Source organism: Psittacula echo, assembly GCF_963264785.1.
Source record: "Psittacula echo genome assembly, chromosome: 2".
In the NCBI taxonomy this organism is placed as follows: domain Eukaryota; kingdom Metazoa; phylum Chordata; class Aves; order Psittaciformes; family Psittacidae; genus Psittacula; species Psittacula echo.
The window spans coordinates 60,388,416-60,405,334 of NC_137737.1; positions in this window are offsets into that span (position 1 = coordinate 60,388,416).

Sequence of the window (16,919 nt, forward strand, 5' to 3'; positions counted from 1 at the left end):
GGTCAAATTGCCAGGCCAGAATGGAGGCAATCTCATGTTGAATCTCTCATCCTGGACTCTGACTGCTGGACTGAGTGAAGCTCTGGGACAGGAGGTTTAATATACTTTCCATGAGACTCATGAGGACTATTCCAGGCATTCCTGGGACCCAATGGTCCACTCCCTTTCTGAGCCCTAATAAGCCAGTGGCAACACTTTCTTGTGGCAACAAGTTACACAGGATAATGGTACATGTGCAAATTTGTGGTTTGGAATGTGTGGCTTTCTAATTCCTTTGCTTTTGTGTTACAACAGAAAAAAAGATATTGAAAGTTCCTGCTGTACCTCCTCTTGCCCATTCAGTGTTTTCCCTGGTCCCATCACACCATTTCTGACTTACCTTTTTTCCTGAGGTGGCCGATTTCTCGGTGTCTCATGATGTGCTCTTCTCTTTTCCATGGCTGCTCTTCCTGCTTGTGGCGAACTCTCCTGAATTCTCCAACTTCCTTGCTGTGATGGGATGAGACAGTATTATGGGTATTGTCTTCAGAAAGACTATACCCTTTAAAGACATCTCCTACATCACTTATGTGTGTTCCAGTACTTTCATTACTCTTCATCTTATTTCTCTTAAATCTGTAACATCTTATTGTTCCTTTTGATCATAGACCAGGCAGAAGCAGGGCAGTGCTATGTGCTGTAATGCCAAAGTTCCATTTCTGAAATGACACAGCCACTTTAGAAACCTGATTGCTGTGAAATTCCCCTTGGTTCATCAAAATGGCTGAGAGCACTTTGGCTGTCTGAAGAATTCCCGAGGTATTTCTGCTGTTTGTTTTCAGTTTGGGCAGCTAGTCCATTTGCATGAACCCTGTGAAGGACACGTGGGATGGGAGGACCGTAGGCGTGATGCTCATCCACAGCTGTGCAGCCACTGCGAGTCCTATTTTGCACACTCATCAGTTCAAACATGCAAACAAAGGGTGTGTGGCTTTCATGTTTATGCTTTAGCTTTAAAAATGAGCCACACATGAAAATTGCATGAAAAACATCTTTTCAGGCTAGAAGCAAGCCCTCTGTGTGGATTAAAGGCAGTGTCACATTAGCAGCAAGGACAGAGCTCAGCCCTTCTTGATCAAAAGGCTTCTTTGTTTGGGTTGAGCTTTGCCTATGGCCACACCACCCTGAGAACACCCAGTCTTGTCTGATCTTGGAAGCTAAGCAGAGGGCTTGGTTAGTACTTGGATGGAAGACTGCCTGGGAATCCTGGATGCTGTAGGCTTTTTTCTTTATACCACAGCACATCATGCCCAGTACATAAACTGGGGGGAGTTACCCGGAAGGGATGATGGCTGCTCGGGTTGGGCTGGGTATCGGTCGGTGGGTGGTGAGCAATTGCATTGTGCATCACTGCTGTTTATTGGTGGGATTTTTTCTTTCTTCTTTTAGTTTTATATTCTCTCCCCTTGTTATTTCCCTTAGCATTATTATTATTGGTGGCAGCAGTAGTGTTTTTGTGTTATACCTTAGTTACTGGACTGTTCTTATCTCAGCCCGTGGGATTTACATTCTTTTGATTCTCCACCCGATCCCTCCCGGAGAGGTGGGGGGAAGCAGGAAGGAAGTGAGTGAGTGGCTGCATGGTTCTGAGTTGCTGGCTGGGCTTAAACCACGACAGCTTCTTTCCCCTGCAGGTTGAACCAATGCAGGCAGCAGTATAGTCCCTGTGCCAAACGCAAAGTATTCAGATACGGTACAGCAGAAAGCAGAGAGATCGTAGAATCATAGAATCTGAGAGTGGTTTGGGTTGGAAGGCACCTTAAAGCTCATCCAACACCCCTTCCACTCAAGCTCAAAGCCTCCTCCAGCCTATCCTTGAAAACTGCCAGGGATGGAGCAGCCACAGCTTCTCTGGGCAACCTGTGCCAGGGCCTCACCACCCTCACAGGGAAGAACTCCTTCCTCAGATCTCATCTGAATCTACCCTCTTCTATATATATAACACCCAGCTCACTGTGTCTCATCTGAGAGCATCTCAAAAAGTCTTTTGACAAGTCAGAGAAGGTCAGATGGTCCCTGCAAGCTGCTCAGCACCAGCCAGTCATGCTGGGCTGAACCCTGTGCAGGTAGCACGGTCATTTGCCTTTACCAGCTAATGAACCCACCCAGCTTAGCAGACACAGAACAACAGGCTGTGGAAGATGGAACTTCCAAAACATTCAAATGTGTTTCCTCACTGAGATGAGTTTTTTGGGTGTGCAATTGGAAAGGTTTTTTGAATCTTCTCCCAAACCCTTTCTGCAAAAACAAAGTTGAATATATGAACCAGAGAAAATCAGCTAACCCCTGAGGCTGGGGTTAGAGAGGTGATCTCCGAGGAGTTACCTCATCCAAAACTGTAGTAGGAAAAAAAGGGATAAGGGTGTAACTGCTAGAAGCTGGCCCAAAGGAGAAAAGTGAAAGTGCATCACTGTCCTGTATGACATGGCTGCAGCAAATGGCTACTTGAATTATATATAAAACAGAGGGCGGATGACATTAGAATTCAAAGTTGCCTGAAAATGCTGAAGGATGAAACTCAATCTGTCATATAAAAATTTAATCACCATGTTGTTAAACCAGAGCTTACTGGAAGAGTCAAAGTAAACACAGTTTCTAGAAGACTATTTCTTCCCTTGAGGCTCCATAGCAGACCTGGAGACCTGATTGTGAAACTTCGTCGTTGCCAGGAGAATAAAAGAAATGAATGCAGAAAATACCCAAAGCTTATGCTCAAAGGCCACAAACTGCAATATTTTTTCTACATATCTTTCTGCTGTCGCTTTAAAAAGAGATGAAAGCTGAGGAAAATGACAGCAGCTCTCATTACTATGGGTGAGAATCCCCCTTTAAATTCTTATTCATCTTGCAAAAAATAGAGCCTTTAAGGAAGGGGGAGGAGGGGGGGAGGGAATGCACTCAGTTGCTTGGAATAGAAATACGACTCGTTCATACAAAGCATGGAAAATAATGATAATCCAAAGAAAAAAAAATCTTGGCAGACTAGGAAATTCAGAAAAGGAAGGAGGGGAGAGAAAAGGCAGAAGACTGTAGAAAGTCCGAATAATTGCAGACATTAAACTCAGCAAGGAGGCCGAGGGACAGCTTCCCCCCCCCCCCCCCAGCAATATTTCATGAGTCACTGGGTAAAACACACTTTGGGGGGAGCAAGCAGCTATTTAGGGCCCAGCAAAGCAGGGCTGTTGGCGACTGATTTTAAGTATTATTTCAGGGTTTAATTTTTGCAGTGGAGAGGAATTATCACAGTAAATGCTATGGCAGCAGACAGGCAGAAATTAAGGAAAATTCAGGCACATCTCTGTGAATCAAATGTAATTGGAAGCATACACCAGACCAGGATCCAGGCAACCAAATAGCCCAACTCTGCTATTTTCAGGTTTTTGATAAGCGGAATGAATCACTATTAGCAGCACTTAACTGTGAAATGGTATCTGTATTAAAGACTGCCTTTTAAAGGGAAGAGGACAAATTCTGAAAATATCAAAGCCCCCTCATCTAAACTACTCCCAAATTATTTGATTTGAAAGTTTGCAGCAACTGGGAAAATTATGGACATGAAATGCCACAAAATAAGTGATAAAGAAGTGATAAAGACCTCTATAAATAGATGTCTTCAGTGCCAGCACCAGTCAATAAACAGAGAATTGTACAGATAGAGCAAGCTTGGGAAACTGAGTACTAGAGAAGGAGTGAAAAAGATTACGAGTCATGAAGACTTGGAAGATTAGAAAGCTGTGTCACAATTAACTCATTTAAGAGTATGGTTGAATATGTTGGCGACAAACGCTGGCAAGCAAACCTTTAGAAACATAAAGATGTCATATGAAAGAGAAGAAGGTACTGGTTTGGAATCCTGAAATGACTCAAGAATTCTTTCCTAAATTAAAAACAATCCCCAAAGGTCATTATGCATCATAATGAAATACATGCTGCTGTTGACACTTAATATAAACCCCTCTAGTTCTCAAATAGCCCAAGTGCTGGGGTTACTCAAGCAGATCTGCAAGCAGCAGATACATGGGATTGATTAAACCTGAAATTTTAGGTAACCTGAGAAAATTTAGAGGCAAGAGGGAGTTTGAAAGCTGTAGGGTCAGATAATATCTAGACAAATGTCATCAGGTGTTTAAGGCGTTGTTAGCACATCCCTGAAGGGTGACATTCAGGCCATTCCCTTCAAGAGGAATGCCCTTTGTCCATGAAAGAAACTATTACAGTTTTCCTCCTGGTGAGAGGAGCCATTGCTTTGTGCAGTTCTCAGAGGCCCATATCATGACTAAATTGCTGTTTAAAGCTTTTAGCAAAAATGCTAGCTAGTGAACTGCAGCCTGTGCTTGTGGTTTATATAAACCCCAACTGAAACTGGATGAAACAAGGACAACGTTCAGATCCTGCTAACAGAGCACTTGGAAGCCTTCATAGTGCTTGCTTTTAGCCAGCAGAGAACCTTTTCATTTCAGCTGTATGAATCTCTTGTTGTAGAGAGAGTTTTGGAAAGGGAGCTCTCATTGAAGTTGTGTCCCATGTGGACATCGCTCCCATATATTGTTAATGGACAACTTCTGTCAGTGTCAGCCCCAAGGCAGTTTTAAAGTCAATGGATTAATTCTTCTTTGTCTGAGAATAGGCTCCAATGCCCATTGTCTCCTCTACTTGGAAGAGAGAATAAGAGATAATCAGTTTGTCACAACTGTCAGGAACACGCTGCAGAGAGCTTTGCATGCCGACATAGTGCTGGTTGTAACCAGCCCAAACATTTCCCTACAATTAGTATTTAAATAAATCCATTACTTTGGGAAAGCATCTGCTTTTGAATTAAATTATTCTAGATCTGAATAATAGCAATATTTTTGCTAAACTTGAGCTGTCACCCTACGAGAGCATAATTGGATGTTAGTCTGCAACAGATTCCTCAAGAAACATAAGAAGTAACATGTGAAACCACTAAGAAGAGCCAAACGACTTAAATGTCAAATTGCTGCTTCAGCAAATGGAAGCAGATTCGGAGCACTGGGGGAATATGCAATTTCTTGGTTGAGAAGATGAGCCACAGCCATAATGAATGTTTTGCCAAGCCTATATCTGGTTTCAAAATCTTCCCACAGTCATCCCATGCAATGGGAATGCGATGTTATTAGAAAGGGGGTAGAATAAGAACAGCCTGAGCACTAATGAATGAATGTAGGTTTGTAACAGAGGCTGGTTAAATTAGGAGAAGTAGCTCAAAGGTTTTAAAACAAGGTCATGTCTCTTGCTAGAGTGGGAATGGGGAAAGCAGACTGTATGCTGAGCCTGCACTTGGTGGGTCCCCACTGGAGCTGGAGAAGCAGAGCCATGCAGCCTCACACCACTGCTGCTTGCAACCTCTCATCTGCCTGATGTGCTCACTGAGCACACAGCAGCACCAGGATGCCCTTCCACACTGCTCCACATGTCCTGAAGCCCTCAGAGGAAAGCTGCATCCCTTTCCACATGTGTGTGGTCTGCTCTGTCTGAACTATGTGCGTGTGTCCCTGTGTGCATGGGGGGATCCCTGGGACTCCCAACCAGCCGACTGATCCCTCTTGTGATACTGGACTAGTGCCACTGCCTCCAGCAGAGTCACAAGCTACAGCAGCCACAGTGAGGCGGAAGCCCTCAGGGACAGCTCTGACTCCTCCAGCAGCACAGAGACAGGAGAGGAAATGAAAATGCACACATGGTAGTGAAGTGGGGTGGGAGTCCAGAGGAAGCCACAGAGATGCTCCAAGGACCGGGGCACCTCTGCTGTGGAGACAGACTGAGAGGGCTGGGCTTTTTCCAGCCTGGAGAACAGAAGGATCCCCGGAGACCTTGGAGCAGCTTCCAGTGCCTGAAGGGGCCCACAAGAAAGGTGGAGAGAGAGTTTTTGTCCTATCCCAACATGCTCTTTCAATAAGCGCAGGTAGGGACAGGACAAGGGGAATGGCTTTAAACTGAGGGGAGATTGAGATGAGATCTGAGGCAGAAGTTCTTCCCTGTGAGGGTGCTGAGGCCCTGGCACAGGTTGCCCAGAGAAGCTGTGGCTGCCCCATCCCTGGCAGTGTTCAAGGCCAGGTTGGACACAGGGGCTTGGAGCAACCTGGTCTAGTGGAAGGTGTCCCTGCCTGTGGCAAGCGATTGGAACTGGATGAGCTTCAAGGTCCCTTCCAGCCCAAATCATTCCGGGATTCTATGATGATTCTATGATATGGCACAGACGAAGAACAGAAAAGGGCCTGTTTGGATTGCTGCTAGACAGGCTCTTCAGGTACTGTGGGATGGGATCAGGGCCATAGCCTCAAAGGGAAAGTGGACAGAAGGGCTGAAGTGCACCTGATTTCCCTTCTTTACTGAGGAAAAGGCTGTGAGCATAATTATTGCTGCCCTATATTAATTAAAGAAAAGAATCACTGCCTCCAAAAATGCACCTTTTTGTTGTTGTTGTCTGCGACAGAAGCACCTAGGCATTGCTTTTTCTCACCAGTTTTAAACCTTAGTCATGAAACAAGAGATTTAAGCACTGGGAAAGCAAAGAAATACTCAAAATTGGCCAGCTGGTCACTAAAGAAACTTTCCTGACTCGTTCAGAAATGGAAATAAACTCTGCTAGTTTTCTGGTTAAGCCTGTCGGGCCATATTCAGGCAGTAAACACAACCCAGGTCCCTGTGCTGTATGTTACCAGTGGCTGTGGGGGAGAAAGGGCTGGAGCTGGGAAGATCAGAGGAATCAGGGCCACCTGAGTCCCCACAGCTTCCAAATCCTGTCATTCCCTTGCAGTGATGGTGCCTGCCCAGTGAGGAAACTTGCAAGGGAAAAAAGTCATTCTTATCTTTGCTGATGGCTTTGCTGACAAGGTTGTGTCCCAAACTCCCTGTGTGCACCCGCAGCGTCAGGCTTTAGTCTGGGGGAGAGAACAGACAACTTCATTTGGCAGTGTGATGAAAGAACATCGATGTAAGTGTTGTTTCTAGGGTTCCTCATAGGGTTAGGTTAAAAGATAGGTAGGAAGAAATCTTGGAGGGATTGTGATGAAAGAGAAAGTCTGTGTTTGTATGGTAAACATGCCCAGTTATTAAAGAGTATTGTGATGAGATTTGTAACCAAATATTACAAATATAGCGATTTATTACCAAGTGATCCTGTGGTAATCCCTTGGGGCTTCCCAGCCAGAATACTCAGGCATGAAGAATGGAGAGATAATCTCTCTTCTCGCAGTTGACAACAGACAGCCTCTTGTTCAGAGAGGAAAATCAGGCCAAAACTGCAAGAACAATTCAGAAAAAAGGAAGTCTATTGTTAAGGGAAGGCTGGGGTGTCAGCGGCCCACTGCACAAAACCAAGAAGGGCACAAATGGAGCGCTTCGCTGTTTCGCTGCCATTTATTTATTACTGAGAATACACTTGGCTGAAAACGATCAGCATATTTTTAACCACTAATGTTTGTTAAAAAAAAAAGAGTAAAAATCTTCTATCCTGCCAGGACAGCTGAGGGGAGCTGCATAAAATACCAGAAATGACATCCTGATGTTGTGCAGAGGCTCCCTCCAGAACAGAGCTCTTTCAGCAGAGTCTTGCAGTGATTATGTCTGGTTCTAATATTTATGGGCCATTAATTTTAAAGTGTTTAAAGTTGCTAAACAAAGAGACAGCATAAAATAGCTATTTTATGCATATACATATGTATAATGATGTGCAGTACAGGATTGCTACTATTGCTTCCTCATAAGGCGTTCTTGAAAATGAGTAGATGACATTGCCCTCTGTCACCAACAAAGGCCAGCCTGCAGCAGGTTGCTGCTCACCACTGAGCAATGGGAGAAGGGTAGGTAGAGGAATGACAAGAGTGTCAGAGGGAAAGGATTCGGGATGCTGCCAAACACCACATTTCTAAAAAGGCCAGGGCTTTCATGCCTGCAGCTATTTTCTTCACCTTGAACATCCCACATCTGTGGAAGCAAGGCTCAGGGTTTGCTGAAAAGTACCTCTTGTCCAGTTTGTCCAGCCAGGCATGTAAAAACCATTAAGGATCGTGAGGACGAGGGGAATGGCTTTAACTTGACAGAGGGGAGATTGAGATGAGATCTGAGGAAGAAGTTCTTCCCTGTGAGGGTGGTGAGGCCCTGGCACAGGTTGCCCAGAGAAGCTGTGGCTGCCCCATCCCTGGCAGTGTTCAAGGCCAGGTTGGACACAGGGGCTTGGAGCACCCTGGTCTAGTGGAAGGTGTCCCTGCATGTGGGAAGGGGGGTGGGACTAGGTGGTCTTTAAGGTCCCTTCCAACCCAAACCAGTCTGAGATTCTGTGATTCTATGATTACTACTATTTGTACAAATATTTTGGTAGCACCATTTGTACAAATCTTAGCTGCTGTTACTTGAATATTGAAATTCATCTCAGTGGAAGTTTGGTGAAACACGAAAGTGCCCTGGGGCATTGGTTATGGTGGGGAGAGAATATGGTAAATCTCAGTGTCTCCTGGACTCCTTGAAATGCTGTGTACTGAAAGTCCCTGTGCATGCAGATGAGCCATGAAGGTCTGAGACGATTTGTTCTTTTCAACTGGAACAGTTTCTCCTCCTAGGCTGATTAAAATGTCTTGTAATGGATGCTTCGAGCAACCTGATACTGTGACTCAACTGAAATCCAGCCCTGGATGAGCTGGCTGCCCAGAGATCTGCTGCAGAGGCAGTTCTTGATAGGCCTGGTCTGCTGAAGCACAGAACAATGTTCACCGCAGCACAGAGGCAGCCTGATTGCACGGGGGACTGCAGGAAACTATGGCAAAGACCAGCTCTGTTTGGAAATAACTGAGTTATTTATGAGTGGGTTGGTATCTGCATACTTTTGTCAATAGCAGCATCATTCTAGAGAAAGAAAAGTCTATTCTAGCTGCCCTGTGGCGCGGGAGGAGGGAAAGCCCAGCTCACTGTGCAGGGATCTCCTCATCTTTTCCAGGAGGAAGAAAAATAATCTGAACCCTAATTTTGCCACCAAAGTATTCAGCAAGGCACAGGATCTCCTGCTCAGTTTTAGCCAAAAGCAGAGTGTGAATGCTTAGCTACAGAAATGGCAGAGGAAGATGCTCTAAGGCCTGTTAAACTGTTTTGTTTTTCTCAGACTTCCTTACTGCATCCCAGCTAACACACGGGTGGGTGTGAATGTGTGTAGCAGCCAGCATTTCCTGCCATCCGCCAGCTGCCTGTGTCTGTGAATGTTCCCTCTGCAGCCGAGCAGCCCTGGGTCAGAGCCCAGGCTCCAGTCCAGACTCGCTGCTCTTGACTTCCCACAAACATGCTTCTGACAAAAAGGACTCGTGCATCCATCTGGGGAAGAAAAGAGGCAGCACAAGAGCGCCTGGCTCCAAGTCCCGCTCCTGCTTCATGGGTATGAAATGTCCAGCTTGCCGCAAATTCCCGGTGGTATTCAGCCATGCTCAGCACATCTTTGGGTCTGTGCTGCTCCATTCGGCTCTGCTGCACCAGCCCACTGCAGCAGGGGCAGGGCTCATGGAAAGATGCTCCATCAGGCAGAAGCAACATTATCTCAACGAAGTGGAGTGTGTGTTAGAGGGTGAGTAGCGCCCTGAAGCTCAATGACTCACCTAAGCACCAATGTGCATCCAGACATGGGATACCCAGGGCAAGCCAGAGCTACTCAGGAGCCCAGGTGTGGTCTCAGCCCATTGTAGCCTGAGCAGCAGAGCACTCTGCAGGGTGAGGGTCTGCATGCTTCTGGGGGCTCAGGGCGGCCCACCTTTCTTCACAAAGGCTGATAGATTAAGCAAAGGGCAGACCTGAGCATCCCACAGTTCCCAGCCAGGATCTCAGGCACAACACGGAGGCTTTGAGCTTGCACAGCAGCTCAGCAGGCAGCCAGCAATGAACACAGGCAGCATGGCAGATATGGCCTTCAGGTTACGTGTGGCAACTCCCCATCTCACAGGGCCTGAGCATCGGCACAGCCTGGGGTCAGCAGGTCTGCGGCATCCAGCAAAGCCCACGCGGAAATTCCCGGAGCATTTTCCTATGAGGCATGGCTGGTTGTTTCTCTTCCAATCCCAGCACCTGTGAGCCAAACTCCATGCTTCTCCCTCGGCCACAATCCCACTGGAACCTGCCTCTCCCTGCAGCTGCAGGGCTGCTCTCCCTGTTCTGGTACCCACTGCCAGCACAGGCACTGCCAGCCAGTCTCCATGCTCGGGATCAGGGAGCTTCCTGGTGCTGTGAGGGGCATTGGGGAATTGTTTTCCACGAACTCCAGCTGCTGTTCAGCAGCGCACAACCAACAGCAGCGCAAGCGCCCTCCAGGACTCGACAGCTCCGCCGCAGCCTCCATGCACGACAGCCACTCGCCTCTTTGAACCCTGTCCATGCTGTGGCAGTAACAATTGTGCCTTTGTCTCCTCGGTCTGAATGTCTTTATTTCAACTGTTGGCTCTCTAGGCAAGAGCCGGTCTCCTAGGCCACGGGCACACGTTCGTTTTGCAAACAGCTGCTGCAGTTCAAGATAGTGCCCTGCTCCTGCTGGCCCCTTTCCGACCTGGTGTTGCAGTTTCTGATGCCTGCAGGAGCTGGCACTGAGAGCGATCCCTTCTCTGCCTCAAACCCCACAGCGGGGCTTCTTGACACAGCCCAAAGCGTAGTTTGAAGTGGCAGATCAGATCTTGCCTGATGTGAGTTTGCGGTGAAATCCTCCAGGAACAGGCCCTGGCTGCAGAGTGAGGTCAGATCAGGCAAGGAACAGGGCATTGGTGAGTGGAGAGAGCCCCAGGACCCCGCACCCACAGCCGCCGGTGCAGAGGTTTGCTGCTATTGTGGCTCCTGACAAAATCCAGATTGTGAATGATTCCAATGGTCCCACCAGTGCGTAGCCAGTTAAAGGGTCAGCTGTGAGCAGCTGGGAATAGCAGCACGTTGAACACCCTCAGAAGGATCCAAAAGACATCTGTGCACAGCTGTAGTGTGTGTCTATGTGTGTCTGTGTGCATGTACAGCCCATAGCACAACAACGCTGTGATCTCAAGCAATGCTGCTGCTAATCAGAGAGAGGCTTTGGGCAATCATTTAAGAAGGTGGTGCTGTAAATGATGGCTCTACCCTGGTAATCTTCCCGAGCCGAGGGAGGAGCGGGTCCTGCTGGTTTCCGACTAGAGAAGCTGGAGGTGAGGAAAGAGCCTCCAAGGGCAGGAGGTGAAGGTGAAGAAGGGCTCCATGCATGCCTTCTCTGCAGCCGTACTCCAGTTGGCTGTGGCTAAGCCTGGTGAGACCCAAGGAGAGGGACAAATGACACCCCAGACCCTGTGTGAGGCCATCATGGCCCTTAACCCTGTAGTGGTGTAGCCAGGGGGGAACAAGGGGAGATGCCAGCTAGACATGAGCTCCCTGCTGTCTCCAAGATTCCTAAAATGATCCTGCAACACAGGGTAAGTCCCAGCGGGACACTGCCCCTCTGCTGGCTGGGGATGTTTGTGTAACTGGAGACACAGGGACAGCACAATGAGAGTCCTCCCTCGGAAAGGGTGGGCAGCTTTTCATCGGGAATATCTTGGCCTGACCACTGTCCACAGTGGCCTTCAGAGCTGGTCTGAAAGCTAACCAGAAAGCTGAGGAGGTCTGCAGTGGGCTGGGAGTGAGCCTGGTGGTGGGAAACAGGGATTTCTCAATGTGCTAGAGCTGACAAGCGTGGGGAGGAGGGGAGATCCTCCACCCATCATCCATGGAGAGCACAGGCAGCTCTGCATTCCAGGACCTCCACAACACTAATCCCAGATGCACAGAGACTTAGCATAGGGCCTTGGTCTCTCACCCCCTCTGAGCATCTTTGGGGTTTAACCAGTGTGGTGCTGTGCTTTAGGGATGGGTTTCACCCCCGGAGAGAAAGGGCCCTAGTTAATGCACGTGTTCCACCATCTAGCCAGGCTTGCACAAGCTGAAGAGGCTGCGCTGCTTCCCATTACCTTCCTCAGCACTAGTTTGAGAGCACCGTGGCATCTTGTGTGGTGGGTTTCAAGACAGGGGCTGTTTCAGCACAGCTGTTTCCAGCTCAACCACGACGATGGACAGAGCCAGGATCACCTCTCTGAGGAAGAGCTTCTCGGTGATGTGCCAGCTCCCGCTGCTCGGGGTTTTGCAGGGCACACCCTGTCCATGGGCAGCATCTTCAGGTTGGTGCAGAAGCTCCTGAGCAAGCACCATGGTGGGCAGTGGTCGGTGGTGTGTGTGCTGCTGAAGGGCTCCCTGCATTACAGCTCCCATTGGAATGGAGGTGGTATGTGGTCCTTCCTTCCGAGTCCTGCCTTGAGTTTTGGCCAGGTTTCCCAGGGAAACAAGGCTGAGCAGTGCTGTGTTTGTGGATCTGCCTTGCACAACAACGGCCCAACTTCTTACCCAATTCCAACCACGACTGATAGAGGGGAGAGGCGCAGGGAGGGGAACACAGATGCGTGGGACCGGCAGAGATGTGACCAGTTGCTCCCAGTGTGGAGTTCGGGGCACCGCTCCTCCTTCTGCAGCGACAGGGTAACAGCCAGGGCCAAACTCAGCTCCTGCTCATGCAAAGCACCGACCGCACCCAGGAAAGCCCTAAATGCACTTGAGGTTGCTCTGCAGAGACAGGTCCCACATCTCCTGGGACTGAGGTGGTGCCTGGAGAGCTCCCGTGAGCACAGGGATCCCGCATGGACCTTGCTGCACACCAAACTGGTTAACCCAGTGATGGGATAGGTTTGAATCCATCCTAGTGCTGCCTCCCAAAGCCTGCCTCTGCTCCTCAGCCTGCGTGAGAAGGGCTGCAGTGGGTGGTGGCTGGAGCCAGAGACCTGCGTGGGCCCAGCTTCTGCTGATGGGACTTCTGCCCTGGGCAGGAGGACGGCAGGAGGAGGAAGCAGAGGTGAAGCAGGGATGAGCCGCAGCAGCCCTGGCACCTTCTAATTATGGTGTTGCTCAGTGTCACACAGAGCCAGGATTGCAGTGCTGCCGCAGCACTGCTGGATCATCCCTCATTAGTGCACAGCCCGCGGGCTGTTCCCAGGGCACATCCCAGAACCCCACACTCCCACCACAGCACTGCCCTCTTCCACGGGCACAGCATGGCTGTCTCCTGCCACGAGGAGCTGATACCCACAAAAGGGCTTCAACTCCTTCGGGTGCCTCCATGCAGCACCAAGCTGCAGGAGATGATCCATGCTGGATGGCATGGAGGCCTGATGGCACATGGGCAGCTGCCAGCATCCCCCAGGTTCCAGCCACGCTTCCCAACCCACCACCACCAGCACCAGAGTTTGATTGTGCAGGGTTTGCTGAGCCACAGCACGTGGGGAGGCCACTGCCCAGTGCAGGAAACCTGGTTATGATGCAGCAGGGGCGGTTGTACCCTTGCGTGGCACCCGGCACTTGTTTGAAGAGGTTTATGCAATGGCCTGTGGTGGTGTTTGCACATGCTAATCCAGTCACCGCAGAGTAGCCGCTGTCTCCTTCCCCACCCTGCTTAATTCCTTCTGTGGAAACACCCTGGATCCAACCACAGGGCTCCTCTGCCGCCACCACACACATCCCACTGAGAGCCAGCCTTCCTGTCCCATCCCCAGAGATGCAGTGGTAAAAGTCATCCTATGCAGCCATCCACTGAAGTGGAGTGAAAGCTGCAGCGCAGTTTCACCCTGACTCCAGATGGGAGCTCCTTCCCTTGGCCCCTCTCCTCTGGCTGAGCCACCCCCAGAGCTCCCAGTCTGCCATCGGGGACCCTCCTGTCTCATGGCAGAGCTGTTCAGGGTTAGGGCCATGTCTCACCTGGCTCAGGGACGAGACAGCCCACAGTCTCCGGGATTTCCCACACAGAGCGAAAGAGAAAGAAGAAAAGGGCACTTGGATGTGTTCCTCTTGGCCTCCTTCCACTTTCCTCTTTTGATGTTATTCTCTCTTTTTATGGCTCCTTGCTTGAGCCCTAAGCCCCATCAAACATCGCTGGAGAGTTCATCCAACAGAAACAAACGGGACATGTCTTCTGTGGGTGGAAAGCAGAAACTCCCCACCCAGGGGCCAGCACATCCTGTCTGCAGCCACTTTGCTCCCCAAAGGCACATGGGATTCCCAAAGGCAGACCTGCACTGGCCCAAGTGTCCAAACTGTGGGTAACTCGGTGACGTCCCTTCTCCAAAGGTGCCCAAGGCTTTGTGCCATCTTGAAATGCTTGTGAGCATGGCCTTGTTACAGAAGGTGAAGCCAAGGAGCGAAGCCTGGATGGGATATGGAGGTGCCTTGGGGCTGCCTCCCCCATGCACACCTGCCCTTCCTCCCCAGGTTAAAGCCATTCCCCCTGTCCTGTCCCTACCTGGCCTTGTCAAAATCCTCTCTCCAACTTTCTCATCAGCCCCTTCAGGCACTGGAAGCTGCTCTAAGGTCTCCCTAGTGCCTTCTGTTCTCAGCTTTGTGCACCTAAAACAAGACACGGGGCAGAGCTGGGGCTGCCGCCTGACAGTGAAGCAGCAAGAGCTGCACGGAGGGCAACAGCAGCCCTGGTGCCAGCACGGAAGAGCACAGGGCACTGCTGGGGAAACCGCGTTATTCCTTAACACTGAACAGATGCTCTGTGCCCCCCACCCAGGATCCCTGGCGTGCCACTGCCTGCTGAGCGCTGCCACGCAGGTTGGCAGCCAATTCATCAGCCCAGAGCAGTCTTAAAGGGCAGCAGCCGCCCGAGCCCCTCGGCTCCAGCATGGGCCCACAAGCAGCATGGGGGAACCCGGTGATACCCAGCACTGATACCGCAGAGCTGTGCCTGTGCCCAGTCTCAGCAGGGAGATGCAGGGATGCAATCAGTAAGAGCCCCGGTGTGGGTGCATCATGATGGCTGTGGCTGTGCCTGGTGCCCCATCCCCTGGGGCCGCAGTGCTGAGCCAGCCCGGCCTCCAGAGTGCCTTTCCTATGCAGCCACGCTGCAGCCACTGCCAGACCCAGGGCTGGCACCAGCACCCAGAGCTTTCTCCAGCAATCCTGAAGCTTGGCTCAACAGCAGGAGATTAGCTTCATTTCCAGCTTTGCCTGGATTTGGTGACCTCTAACGAGGACCTTCCACCCAGGCTGGCAGCCTCCATTCCTTGCTCCCAGGGAAGGGAGGGCAATGGGCCTCACTCCCAGGGGCAGAGCCACACTGAAATAGAGGAACTGGTGTAGAGTCAGGAGCTGGGACCACCCCCTGACCCTTCCCTGATCCAGCCCTGGTGATGGGATGTAACTGTGCCCAAGTCGAAGCAGGGACCACAGAGCTTCTGATAAGGGATGAGGCGATGGCAGGACATCCCTGTGGGGCCCCAGTGGACCAAAGGGAAGGCAGGTGGGATGTGACACAGCAGGGTCAACTCATGCAGGAGAGGGCTTACAGAGCACTGGCTTGTGCCACAGCCACAGGAACATCCCCATGGGAGCAGCCGCTGACCAGCTCCAGTTCAAAGGAATCCCAAGTGACAGTCTGGCCAGATCCTGGTACTAATATTTGCAGGAATTATGCAGCACTGCCACTCATGGACCAGCTCACCGGGGGACGGCTTAGTCATGCTTGTCACTAAAAGCCAATGGCAAGATGAGAAGCCAATGGTTTTCTTAACAAAGCAGCGTCTGCCCAGAAAAGCCACATGTAGAACTGGGGTAATGGTTGGACTCGATCTTAATGGTCTTTTCCAACCCAGGTGATTCTATGAATCTTCTTCAAAAAGCATTGCCTGCGTCAAGGTATAGCCAAGACTTTCATCAGACTTGACTGCAGTTCTGAGTGTGACCATCCAGCCAACTCCTTACCCACTGAGTGGTCCCTCCATCAAAACCGTGTCTCTCCAGTTGTCATGGTTTAAGCTCAGCCATAAATCAGCCATGCAGTTTCTCTCTCACTCCCCCCTTTCTTCCCTCCCCCTGCTCCCGGAGGGATGGGGAGGAGAATTGGAAGAATGTAACTCCCACAGATTGAGATAAGAGCAGTCCAGTAGGTAAGGTATAACACAAACCACTGCTACTACCACCAATAATAATAATAATGATAAGGGAAATAACAAGGGAAGAGAGTACAACCGCTCACCACCCACCGACCGATACCCAGCCCGACCAAGCAGTGATCTAACCCTTCCGGATAACTGCCCCCAGTTTATATCATGGGCATGACGTGCTGTGGCATGGAATACCTCTTTGGCTAGTTTGGGTCAGGTGTCCTGTCCCTGCTCCCTCCCAGCTTCCCCTCCTCCCTGGCAGAGCATGAGACTCACAAAGTCCTTGGTCAGACTAAACATGACTTAGCAACAACTAAAACCATCGGTGTTATCAGTGCTGTTCCCAGGCTGAAAATCAAAACCACAGCACTGCACCAGCTACTAAGAAGGAGAAAAATGACTGCTACTGCTGAACCCAGGACACCAGTTTAAAGACAGGCAGGTCACACAGGACAGTGTCCAAATGCTTTGCACAATTGTAGCTGATCATTTGAACCCCTCTGCCTCAATCCAAGCTGGTAGCACTTAGGCCCTCACAGAGCACCCTACTTTGCCCTTCCACCGTGCTGGGTGCCAGGCAGAGTTAACATACTTTGTGCTCCTGCCCCAGGCTAATTCCTCCTGGCCTGGCAGAGCCTCAGGTGGGGGCAGCTTCACTTAACAAATAACTACAGACAATGGTTGGTTTTCACAGCAGCCGAGATGCTGCATGTGAGGAAGGGAGGGCAGCTGCCTGCCAGGAATCCTGCTCTAGCTGGCAGGAGCACAGGATGCAGGAAGAGGCTCCAAGAGGCCGGGAACTGCCATGGCACAGCCCTCCACTGGGGGTTGGAACTGGATGAGCTTTAAGGTCCCTTCCAACCCAAACCACTCTGTGATTCTATGATACTGCTCTATATCACAAGTATC